This window comes from Marmota flaviventris, chromosome 15 (assembly GCF_047511675.1).
Source record: "Marmota flaviventris isolate mMarFla1 chromosome 15, mMarFla1.hap1, whole genome shotgun sequence".
Taxonomy (NCBI): Eukaryota; Metazoa; Chordata; class Mammalia; order Rodentia; family Sciuridae; genus Marmota; species Marmota flaviventris.
The window spans coordinates 27,493,750-27,507,765 of NC_092512.1; positions in this window are offsets into that span (position 1 = coordinate 27,493,750).

Genomic DNA, 14,016 nt, shown 5'->3' on the forward strand with positions numbered 1-14,016 from the left:
AGCACGCTCGCCTACTGAGGGTTCCATCCTCAGTACCACATACAAATAAAGATGTTGTGTCAGCTGAAAACTAAAAAAATAAATATTAAAAAATTCTCTCTCTCTCTCTCTCTCTCTCTCTCACTCTCTCTTTAAAAAAATAAAATCAATATGGTACCATATTCTTATTTTTCTTTGAGTATAATGAAGGATCTGACCCTATCCTTTACTTTTCACCTCCTCTCATTCCCCTTCATCTAGGAAAGGTAACACACAAGCTCATTTCTTTACTATTGATGGAAAGTTCAAACCACCTAAGCTCCTAATGGGTGAGAAACTCTCATATAGGCCTCATCTGTTAATTCCATACAAACCCCAAATTGTCTCCTTTTGCATACTCTCTCTCCTCCAGTTTATTTTTGGCCCATCACAGGAAATTTGCAAACTGTTTTCCCCAGAATGCCACATTGTGTTAGCAATAATACCTTTCATAGCCTCTTGCAGTACTTGTGTATGATACCTTCAGCCTTAATACCTGAACCAAATTTGGGGCAAGAATCCACCCTGATTCTGAAGGGGTATGTGCTATTGATAACCCTACATTTAATTCACTTAGCATGGAAACTATAGAACCTATAAAATATCATAAATTGATTTAATATTAAATTTTATGTTGTAATTTAAATAGTATGACTGTATAATAAATGTAATTGTAAAGTGGAAAACAGCAATACTTAACCATAATTGAAACATTTCTAAAGGGTTATAAAGTGCAAAAGAATAACAAATTGACATAATATAAAGTTAATTTCATTTAATTGAGAAAAAATATTTTAGGGTATATTCAATTTCAATTGTTATTAATTTGGAAAGATGATGAAATAAACATGCAGTCATGTGCATAGAGAAATTATTAATTTCCACAATATGACTTCATAGAACATATAATGTGTCAAACCTGTAACACAATTCATGAATCTAGTTTGCTTAACTCACTAAATTATTGCCATTATGTCTTGAAGAGGTAATATTTGTTTTTAATCAAATAATAGAGTTATTTTTTAATGGTACATAAAGAAGTGCTGGCACTTTACAGTATCTGATTTTTTAAATTACAATTTACAAGACAAAATCCATGTAGTTACTAATAGAAATAGAGAAAATTGGTTTGTTCTACTATTGCTGGATCAACATCATTTTAATTGACATAAATTGATATGTACCTAAGTTTATCCACAAATAATTGTTTTTAAGGTATATGACATATTAGCACATTATGATATCTTGATGATTTCAGTCTCTTTCATGTTTATATATACCTGCTGTTGACACCCCAGTTCCCCTCCCTGATCACTAGATCCATATCCAATAATATATAACAATGGTACTTGTGTATCAATGAAACTTTTTAAACTTATTGTGTCCCAACTGAACTTCTAAGTTCTCAGTAATTGTAGTTCCTTTTTTTTATCTGTTTAAGTCAAAATAGCTATAGTCATTCTTGTTTAATATTATTCTCTGGTTTGAATATATCAATCCACAATTAAGATGTTACCTGCGTGTTAATATTAAGAATGAATCTTAGGAAGTTGATTCGGCCATGAGGGTTTGTCTTTCTCTTTTTCTTAAATATCTTTTAGTTATAGGCAGACACAATATCTTTATTTTATTTTTGTTGTGGTGTGGAGGATCTAACCAAGTGCCTCATGCATGCTAGGCCAGTGCTTCACCTCTGAGCCACAACCAGAGACCCAGGTCATGTCTCTTTTAAATGGAATTCACACCCTCATTAAAGGAAGCTACACACATATTTTGTTATCTTGCACTTCAGTGTACTGCCAGGTGAGGTACTCATCACACATAATGCCTGCATCTTCATCTTGAACTTCCAACCCTCCAGAACTGTGAGAAATTAATTTTATTTCTTTACAAATACCCAGTCTCAGGTATTTTGTTGTACCCTGGGGAAAAAATCCAGACAACCCCAAATGTTGCATCCAGTCTGCCACCTAACTTACTCCTGTATTCCCAAAAGATTTCCAGAATCTGATCATTTCTCAAACTTTAGACAACTGCCACACTCTGGGCTACCCCTCACTGCTTACTTGAATGACTAAAATAGCTTGCAAGTTAAAAGAGCTTTTAAAAACTCTTCAGTTTATACTCAATAAGCAGCAAGTGATTGCATTAAAATATACATCACTCCCTTATCCCAATCCATCCATGATTCCCTATTTCATCCAAAATAAAAACCAAATAAATTATATGACCTATAGGTTTTATAGCATCTGGCCCTTGTTATTTTCCTAAACTTCTTTTAAATTCCAATACTGTTTCTCAAACATATCAATGAAGTACCTACTTCAGCTCCTGTGCATTGGCAATTTTCTCTGCTTTGAATACCCTTGCCCTCAATACCAAAAAATCTCAGTTCCTCACTACCTCAAGTTCTTATCTCCTCCTAATAACTTTTATATATGAATCTAAGTTCAGATACTTTAATTGAATGACTAGTTAATACACCCTTTAAAAATCTATTTATGAGTACTTATTAGCTAATGGCCAGTTTTCCCCATAATCCTGGGTACCCAAATATTCTACCAACTTTAGCCTCTGACACAAAAATTTCCTAAGGGATATTCTCAAACTTTTTTCTCCTTCCATGATATAGATGTCCAGTTGCCAGCACCCCAAGATGGAATAGGTCAGGATGCTTGAGTCCTTACATAGAGGAATGCTACTATTAAAAAGGAAAACCCATTTGGAATATATATGAAAAACAGAAATTTCATTTCATTTGACCATATACTTTATAGTCTATGTCTCACAACAATGTGTGTATGTATGTGTATAATTTATATATATATATATATATATATATATATATAAATTATACACATACATATAAATTATACACACACATATAAATTATATATATATATATATATATATATATATATATATATATATATATATATATATATAATCACTCTACACAAAACTGCAGTCTTCTCCCCAAGGCTTTTCTCTGCTTAATGTTCCTTGAGACTAAATAATTCTACTGTATTACATATACAGTATTTTTCTTGCTTATTCTTCATTGTGCCGTGGTTTGTGTAACAATGCTTTTGATTTGGTTATTGTTTTTACAATCCTCTCAAGAAATCTGCTAGCTTTGAGTTCAACTCCAAGGCTTCATCTTCTATATATTTGGGAGTCCCTCATATTCCCCCAATTTTTTTTATGGAGTATCATTTAACAGCAGACATTTCAGATAATGAAAGTCAAGTTTACCTCTATTTCAAAGCCTATCATATTATTTACTTATGACTTATTAGTTACTGATGACAACAACTGATGAAAACCACTAAATTAATATTAGATACTTATGATATTTTTTAATTGAATTTTTTTATTCTTAATTCTTTCTACCAGAGGGAATGAGAATTCATGAATGACTAGAAGCATATGACCAAACTTTTTGTCTTCTTAGTGCTAATTAACTGATACACTTAACTGATTTTTTAAAAAAGAAAATAAGTAATTTAAAAAACTAATATCCTCCCAAATATTTTTTTTTCTTGAGATGCTAGGAATTGAATGCAAGGTGTTACTTATGCTAGGCAAGTTCTCTCCCTGATCCCCATGTCCAGACCCTGTTCCCAGGCTTTTTTTGGACAAAGAATTTTATTTTATTCACTGCCATATCAATAAAGCTTCATTTGTACCTGGAAACAAGTGGGAAATGCATATTTCTATATTGGAAAAATAAACATTTTCCCACCATCAATTAGTGAAGGCAGCATGAGATCTCTGGAGTTGAACTGCTGGTTGTAAATATGAAAATTATTTACTAGGTCCATAAATTAGCACCCACCGAACCACTCCATATATTGATTTTTCACACCAATAAAGTGAGGACAATAATAAACACAATCTAAATGATATTTTTGAGGAATTAATTGAGAAAATGGGCAAAACTATGAATATAGGGCATTTAAAACATATCAGATATTCTCAATTTTTAAAATAATATTTTAGGGTACTTGTTTCATCAAGTATATTTTATAGTGGTAGAAAATTTTAGCACAGACTAAGGTTGGGTTTAATTATTTTCTTTATGCTCTTTTTATATAAACTCATAATTAAGGAACGAACGCTTAACCTAAAGACACTGACACATTGCAACCTAAAGACTCTGACACATGGATAATTAATTTTTGAAAAAAAATTTGAAGTTTTAATTTGTTCATTTTTTCTGTACGCTTTGCTAGAACTTATATTGTAAAAGAACTAATATTGATTCTTTTTCTTTTCTCTCACTACATAGTTGAACTCTAACACAATCCCAAAACTGTAGCAAATATTGGCGCCTAAAGTGTTAGATTCCTGGATGGGTATTTTCTTTTTTATTTGTTCGTGTGTTTTTAGTTCTAGAGGGAAGACTTGCCAGGTATATTTAATTTTCAATAACTGATTCGGGCATAATACAATGTGACCTAGGTAGAGAAGACAAAAAGCTGAAATATAACACAGCCCAGGGACAGATGATGGAGAAGGGATCACTGGAGAATAACTGGTGACAAGAACATATCCTATTTCCCTGTGTATCAATTTGAAATAAGTCTAATTGGGACATATTCATTTCATACGCTTTATCAAATTATTCTGTGGATGTTGCAGCTGTTCTTCCAATGTGCTCACTAGAATGGAGAGTGTCCTTGAAACTTAGAATCCTTATGGGACACACATATCTGAAGTAAAGGAAGCAGAACATTAGCAACCTTTCTACAAACTTTCAGATTTTAATTATATTGTTATTTTTTTTAATGTAAGGGATTTCGTACCCCAGATTTTTCTTCCCTGTATATACAAGAATAGTAAAACAAAAGACATTTTTCAGTCATATAAATTCAGTATATTTGTAGTATTTTCAGATATTTCTTTGTTTAATAACAGCTGAGGAAACATGTTGCTTTCAGCAAACCCTATTATTTATCTTCCATAACTTCACCTAGTAAACAAACACAATAAAAAATAAAACTATAAAATATATTAAATATCAGAATCCAGATATAAAACTGTATTAGAGATACCTTAACATATTATCTAAAAAAACAATGATTTAATTCATATGTTAATGCTTAGAATTAAACATTTTGCTATCAAGTCTATTCTAATTCCACCAATAGTATTTGCTTTTGTTTAGGGCTTGCCTTAGTTTTTAATCACATAACAACTATATAATAAAATAAAAATGAATATATTTAGTTTCTAGACTGTGTTCTTCCTTATGAAAAGAACTATTGCTTACTTATAAACTATCTGCACTATCGTATAATCCATACTGTACTATTCATTATGCAAAATTGTTAAAATTATAAAGTCTTATGATCGTCAAATAATAGCACAATCTCTAAACTGGTATAAACTGCAGTGCAATTGAGCATTTGCCTGTAAACTCATTCAGTACACAGAAGCATATACCACCCCTAAAACACAAGCTGCTTTTAAGATCTCTGTGTTCCCTTTGCCTCGGCATGCATACTGCTTCCCACCTGTTTGCATCTGCTCCTGTCATAAAGGTTCTTGAAGCTCCATCTTGGTTACCTTCTGTTACACCTGCTAGGCATCTCTCAGCTCATTAGCAAACTGATTGCTCCCCAGTCTATGTCACTTAATGCTTAATGCATTTTCAATTGTGTATCAGTATCATGTGGCTGCTTCAACAAATTACCATGAATTTGGTGGTTTAAAAACAAAATGAAGATATTGTCTCACAATCCTGGAGGCTCCCACACCCTTCACAGGCACTAAAAGAGAATTGCTTTTGCTCTGTTCTAAATTTTCCGGGTTCCAGGTGTCCCAGACTTTGTCTGTATTCATCACATGACCTTTTCCTCCTCTCCTCATCTGTCTCTGTGTGTCTCATATGATATTTGTTATTGGATTTAGAGACCATGCCAATAATCCTCAGCTTAATCATATCTGCAAAGATATTTTTATTCCTCAAAATACATTAAATTCAGTTCCTAGGACCCACATGAATGTATCTCTTGGGACCCAGAATGCAACACTGTACATAGTCTGAGAGTTTAGCATTTGAACTACTACAAAGGGAGAAAAGGAAAAAGAAGAAAAATTGTAGTTTAAATGTTTAAACTCTCAGGCTATTGTCTTCTTGCTATTTTTTTAATTTATACAAAACTAATATAATCATGTTCTCTGTCTACAATACCTTATAGTTTAGTGGAGAAGACAGGCAAGGAAACAAACAGTTACAACATAATATTACAGTGATAAATCAGAAATGTTTGGAAATATGGTTAAGATATAACCCAAGTAGTTTTCTGAAAGATGTGACATAGATGACTTGCAAAGAAATATGGACCAAGGAGTATGGCATACAAGTAGACTCCAGGTACCAGCATATGCATGTGTTCACAACACACTCACACACCTACACACATCGCACTTTTCTAGATATTAAGCAATTAAACAAAGCTCTATAATCGAGAAAAAGCTATAGAAATTCTGTCCATGAAACAACCTCATATAAACCTTTGTGTTCTATATTGTCATTTTCTTTCATACTATTAGTCATCATTTCACATTAAATTACTTTTAACTTATGTATTTGTTTCTTTTTTTAAAATTTTTAAATTTTTGTCTACTCTTCCAATGACCTCACTGGTATATAAATTCCGTAAGGAGTGGCTTAAATGAGCAAAAAGTGCTTATTTAATAATTTAAAAATAGTAGTTATTTCCACTACAAAGCATAATGCAGTAGAGAAAACATGAATTGAAAGGAAAAAAATGGGTTATGATTTTTTTTAAATGATCAGAAGAAGTGTTTATAAAAAAATGGTGTTTTGGTACAGACAGAATCAAATTTATAGTAGAGCTTGGAGAAACATTTCTAGGAATTTTTATTGAAGGAAATGTTAAGATAGGTGCATCATTAGCATATGTGCTCCTTCCCTCCCAAATTGTACTGCTTCAAGCAGCTTTGTGCATCAGGTACAGTGACTTAGCTAGCTAGCTCAAGTAAAGGAGCAAAGGAACAGTGGAAGAACACAAAATCTCTCAGGATTGCAAAAATAATGTTTGTCCATGCTTCAGAGGAAAAGAAACTAGTAAAGTTTAGTTGCTGAAGTCAGTTTGTCCTTTCTCGGTGTATGTATATATTCTTTCCCTGCTCTCTCTCAGGGTCCCTGTGGCCTCTTTTCTTTTCTTCACTACCTCCTTGTCTCTTAGGGGATTATTTTGTTTGCGTGTAGCCCGACGTGGATGTGAGCCCTGATTGCATTTCAGTGCCCATGACCAAGAATATTTACACTACCAATAAACAACTGCAAGCAAAAATATAATAGGTGCTTAGACATACCTTGCACCAGTTGCCTTATTTAGGTTAATTTTGTCTTTTTAAAATAAGCTGCGGCTGGAACAAGAAAAATGGCAGTACCTTTTCTGCTGGGCAAGAAACTAACATGTTTGAACAGGTAAATAGCATTTCATTAAGTGACAATAACTCTCAAATCTAAATTTTATCCACTTAGAATATATTTATTGAGACTTGTAGAAGAAAATCACTGTAAGTTTTGGAGATGTATCAGTGAACAAAACAGAAACAAATCCCTGTTCTGGTAAGAGAAGAAAGAAAACTATTAAAAATTACAATAAAAGAAAGTCAATTATATAGTATGTTCTAGAAGAGTAAAGAAAAGAAGGGAGCACTGGGGGACTGGCTTTGCAATTTAAAAAAATGACTTTACCAAGAAATGGTATTTGCTAAAATATTTAGAATGATTCTTGCTGTTATCTAAGGGGAACATGTTCAGGCAAAGAGAAAAACCAGTGCAAAATCCAGGGTCAGGTGTGTGACTACTGTATTTGAGAGGCAGGTGGCTTGAACATAGTGACTAACAGAGAAATGTGAAGATGAGGTCAAAGGTTGTGGATGCACAAGAAGTTGTATCCATGTTTGAGAGGATAATGATGCCATGAAGATCCATTCAAAGCTTTTAAATCTCACTCTTGCCCTTGATCTTGCTTCCTTCAAAGAACTTCATATTTTGTTTTCCTCAAAGATTCTCACTTAATTTGATACTGTAGTCCTTTCTTTTATGGTCCACCTCTTCTTCATCGTCTCAAAGTTTAAGCATAGCTGTTGATGAAATCAGTGAAACAAAATGACACATATCCCTTGGCCTTCTTGATTTCTTCAGTATCAGACACTTCACAGCCAATCCAGGAATTGCTTCACTTTAAATACAAGGAATACATGAGCTCAAGTTTCAGCCAAATTGACGTCAAAGTCTTTTTTTCTTTTTTCTTTTTTTTTTTTTTGCTGGGGGACAGGGATTGAACTCAGGGCACTCGACCACTGAGCCACATCCCCAGCCCTATTTTGTATTTTATTTAGAGACAGGGTTTCACTGAATTGAAAGTGCCTCGCCTTTGCTGAAGCTGGCTTTGAATTTGTGATCCTCCTGTCTCAGTTTCCCAAGCTGCTGGGATTATAGGTGTGCACCACCGTGCCCAGCTCCTTTGCTTCTTAAGACAAGTCAGGAGTTAATATTTTATTGTCATTTTATTCTTATCTTGATTCAATTCTGGACTTCAGAGGGATTTTTAAATTTTTATCTATTATTATTAATGTTTACATTAGTTATGATGATATTTTATGGTCCCTATCCATTTCCAAAATTTTTAATCCTTATTTTTCAATGCTTATGAAACAAATCTTGCATTTATTCTAGAAACTCTACAGTTTGAAGACAGACAAAATAAAAAGCATTTTCTCTTTCAAGTTGTTGTGGTTTGAATCTGGCTTGTCCCCCAGAAGGTCATTTGTTGAAGGCTTGATCCCCAACATAGCAATGTTCAGTGGTGGGTCTGTGGGGAAATAATGAACCTTGAGGATTACAATATCATCAGTGGATTAACAAGTATTAGTGGAAGTTTTTTGGGAGTTCTTTGTGGATGATATCTTATCCCCAGTCTTTTTCTCTCTGCCTCTCTATACTTCCTGGCTGCCATATCCTTCCAACAGGATGTTCTGCCTTGCTTCTGGCCCAAAGCAATGGAGCCTGCTGACCATGCACTGAAATCTCTGAAATAGGGTGAAACTAAACATTTCTTCCTTTAGCTTGTTTATATCATGACTTATTTTGGTCACGGAAACAAAAAGTTGAAGAAGACAGAAACAAGTCCACCTTAAACTATGCCTTCTTTATCCTTTCATGTCTCAGGGAAGAACCCAGCCACTGAGTAATCCTAGGTACTTGTGTCTAGAAAATCTGAAGACATGTCAGGAAAGCTAAAATAATTGATTCCAAGATGATATCGGTTGACCCTGCAGTTTCATCACAGCAGATTTCTTCCCTGAAATATATTCTACTAAAATTTGCACAGTGTTATGCCCTGCATTTTCTCACCTTGATAATAAGTCAAAATACATTCTACTGTCATGTTTATCTACACAGAATAAAAATGGGCACAAAAAGAGTTAATACCATCTAATTTAATACATGACTAGAGTTAGAGCACAACAGGACTCCTGAGATGAGAAAAGGCCAATGTAAAGAGTACACTCACAACCAAAGATATTTTACTTTGTCTTTGGTTCTCTTTGTTTGATTTTGGTGGTAGCTCCTAATTTTCCATATCCACTTGATAAAACATTTACCCTTGTTTTGAGGCTTAGCTTCAGACATTTACCATCTATTTATTGTCCTTCTTTCCATCTCTTTCCAGAGCACATTTTATAAGTCAGTGGTTTTTTATTTCTTTGCTCTTACTAGTCTGGAAAATGCATTTTATCTTATAATCTAGTCATTTATGTGAAGAGTTTCATGCTCGCAGTAAACTTTGAGACAGGCACTATATCTTGTTTGTTTTAAAATTTTGTCACATTTTTCATTGGTTAGTCTTTAATTTTTTTGTATTGTATTTCTGCATTATTCATAGTTTTGTTCTTTTGATAAACTGGCATAAATTTTCTTTCACTTTATATTTCAGCATTTCAGAGGAAAGAACTTCATCCAAATTATCGAAGAGGAGGTCAAAGATGCAATATATACTTGATACGGAAATATCACCAATGTCTCCGGACAGATGTGAGTACACTAGCACAGGTCATAATGGACATGGGAACAAGTCAAGAAAATGATGACATGGATGTAACTTAATGAAGAGTGATCAGAATTAGATACAAGATTTTCATGCACATTCATTTGTCTGATTTTAAGATTCACATTGCCACTTAAAGAAAGACAAGAAAATACAGCATTTAAAGGTAACACATATGCCTAAGAGTGTATTAGAAACAGCAGTGATATTCAAATTTTAATCTGTTTTTGAACACTCTGTGACACAGATTGTTTGTCAGATTTATGGCATCCAATTACAGGTTCAGCTTTATTCTCAAAGAAACATGACAGAGAGAAATAGAACAGTGTAGCAATTACTTTTTATATGCTTTTTGGACTAAGATAAGATGCCAATATACCATAAAATAGTGATTATTGATATCTTTGGAAATAATATGAAGTATCTTTGGGTGTGAGCATTGGCCTTTCTCATATCAGGAGTCTTGTTGGGCTCTAACTCTAGTCATGTATTAAATTAAATTGCATTAACTTTTTTTGGTGTCTATTTTTTTTTCATTTGTTCTGTTTAGATATACATGACAGTAGAATGTATTTTGACATATTATAATACACGGAGTATAACTACTAAGTCTTAACCCTAAGTAACCCAGAATATCCTCTGCAACCTTTTATTCAGTTTCCCTTTCAAACACACACTTTACTTTCACTTCTACTTGGAATAGCTTTACTCACACAGATACATCTTCTATTTTCTCTTTGATGAAGAGTTTTTTGCACTGTCTATGTCATTCACCAAAACACACAGTGACAAATTTGATATAAAGCTTGCTTATTAACTTTGCTGATGTAAGATGTTGGTAGATTTTTTTTGAGCAGGTGTTTAGAAAGAACACAGTGATAGATGATTATGGGTCATGGAGAGAATGGCACATGTGCTTGCTATCCTTTGTGTGGAAACTGAAGCAAATAAAATTTATTCTGGTGAATATGCAAAACTACATGACCTTTCTGTATATGTGCAAAATGTAATAATAGGATAGGTGTCTACAGTAGTAGATTCCAAATGTGGAAGAACATCAGAATTAACTGGAAAATATATATATTTTTTAATAACAATGATTTCTGAATCCCATATTTCTTTTAAGATTTACTGGACTTCAGGCTGTGAAATATGCATTGATAAAAATAAATAATCCCTTAGAATCCAGAAGCAACCAGATCACTGACTGCTATTTTGCAATTCTATTCTCAGCATGTTTGAACAAGGAAAAACAGAAATACACAAGAAAGATTTGTATTTAAATTAGCTCATCTGAAAATTTAAGAACAAAATGCAGTTAGAATATACTAATACTTCTATTTTAGAGTGCCTACAATATGCCTGAAATTTTATATACATATTTCATTCTGTCTCATAAAAATCATGTATGATTAGTAAGTCAAAATTCATGGAGTTTAAATAATCCGCCCACATCACGTTTTTGATGTGAACGACATTCTGTCTTAGTTTCTAGGATGATACTTGGCTTCCAAAGATATATTTCTGGTGTTTAAGGACTGGATAAATTTCAGAAATCCTAAAGCAAAGAATAGCTTCTCTCTTTTTTCATCCTCTTTTCCATACCATGAGTGTAGGTAGGTTGCCCAGTAGATTTGGACTGAGTTCACCCTCACTTCTTGCTCATAGTTTTTAAGAATAACTGTAGAATATGCTAGAAATATCATGTCCTGAGATAAGGAGGAACCAGATGAACCACCCTGGGTTCTATACTAATACCCAACTGGCAACAGGATGTCCTTCAATACTTAATCCCAGCAACCCCTGTTTTCCTGATGTGTGAAACCCAGGGAGCACAGCCTTCTGGAATCCCATCAGCTGTGGTGCAAAGTGGAGCACAGGCAGATCTCTGTCCACTGCAGGCAGCTTTCCTGAGCTTTGGAAATGATTTCCATTGTCCCTTGCTGCCTATCTGTAACTAATAATCCCACTCCAGGAAATGTTTGTGTGAGTAAGTATTCCATCTCACTAGACTCAAAAAAATTGTCCTGTGCACAGTGAAACTGCACAATGCAGAGCTTCTAAGTAAAATGAAAAGAGAATATCATGAGAAAGTTTTGTTTTTATTTGTGTTTTGCATGTATTTCATATGTTAACACACTGAGGAACAGCTAGAAAATCCCATAAAGCCAGATTTGCTTTCTTAAACCTGTCTGCCCTTCTCTTGTTCTCCTTAGGCATGATTGAGGTTGGTGTTTGTGACTGGGGTGATATTTGTCAGTCAATTTAATGATTCTTTTTGCTAACAGAAATATATCACATCTGTGATTGTCACTAATTGGGATATCCAGAACCTGAAAGACATCTAAATTACCATGCTCAATAAAAAGAAAGTAGATTCACTCTCTCATTAAAATAAAGAACTAAGTGTCTTTAGCTGGCTTCATTTTTATTGAAAAACAACTGAAAGAAGAATACACACAGTATTTTCACAAAGTAATAGTGAATGTCCATCTGTTTATCCTGTATTATAATATTTGTAAAGACATCAAGTGATGGAATCAGTTTAAGGCACACACACATATGCACACAAAAATGTACATATTATTAGGATAACCCATATAAAATTACAGGTTTTATATTGCAAAATTAACAATTTTCCATAGTTGAACTAAATATAAATACATTGTTGAAACTTTTCAAATGCATGAATCTGTTTATATTTTAAATGTAATATATATTTTGTATTGTATCATATAAATATTTTAAGTATTTATATATATATATATATATATATATATATATATATATATATATATATATATATATATATTTCCTTAATGGAATAATATACTGAAAGTAACTTTTAAGTTAAGTAAGCATTTATGACTCATCCATTTTTACAAAGTAAATAAATTTCAGGACTCAATCTAGAAATAAAAGACAAAGAAAACTATTTTAAAATATGTAGTTTTTACTCTAAGCCTAAAATATGATCTTATTTAGATTAAAAAGTAAGAAGTACATTTTTTAAACTTTAATTTCTCTTTTTGAGTTTTGGGAACAAAGATGCATAGATTCCCCTACAAGTAAAGAAAACATTTGTTTCTTGAATAAACATTAATTAGAATAATATGATAATCTTATTTAACAAATGTCTCACTTAAAATGACATACTAGTTTCATATAAAGCTCTTTACAGTGCAATTATTAGTGAGTGTGTGTGTTTTAGAAAAGAAATGTTAGATGTTGGTTTTATGTAGCTAAGTGAAATCAGTGTTCAGTTATACTTGAAGGCTATGTACAATGCTCCTGCTAATTGTTAGAACAGTTGACATTTAGTAAAATTTAAATATGCCTAAGATGACCTGAAATAAATGAAATGTTAGCAGGCTGGGGATTTAAATTTTTGTCATTGTACTGCATTCATAGTCCAAGGAATCTCATACTCTGAAATATGATTTTCAGATTACTATGAAATTCATCAACTATTTAAAAATTGATGTTTCAATTCTCATTCATTCCTTCAGGTGATCCTTCTTGGGTACTGAGGCACTCTACCCTTTCATTTGAAATAAGAAAATTTACCTTTATATTTTCTCACTGAGTATAATTATAGTATTGAAACCCAAAACCTTGCAAAACTAAAGAGAGTGGGTTTAAATTGGTATTTTGAATCATACCTTGTCTTTAATGTACACACTTGTTCATTTTCTAAATAATACATGTGACCCCATTAAATTCAGCCCTGAATAACCAGAGTGAATTGATTCTTCTCTGTGTGGTTAACTTAGACTGATTTAATAACATCAATATATTGAAAGAATATTTCTAATGGCAATCAGTAGACATTACAATATAATGTATAATTTTTATCCATGTCATGAAATATTGATATGTTTATGATTTTAGTATGTCACTA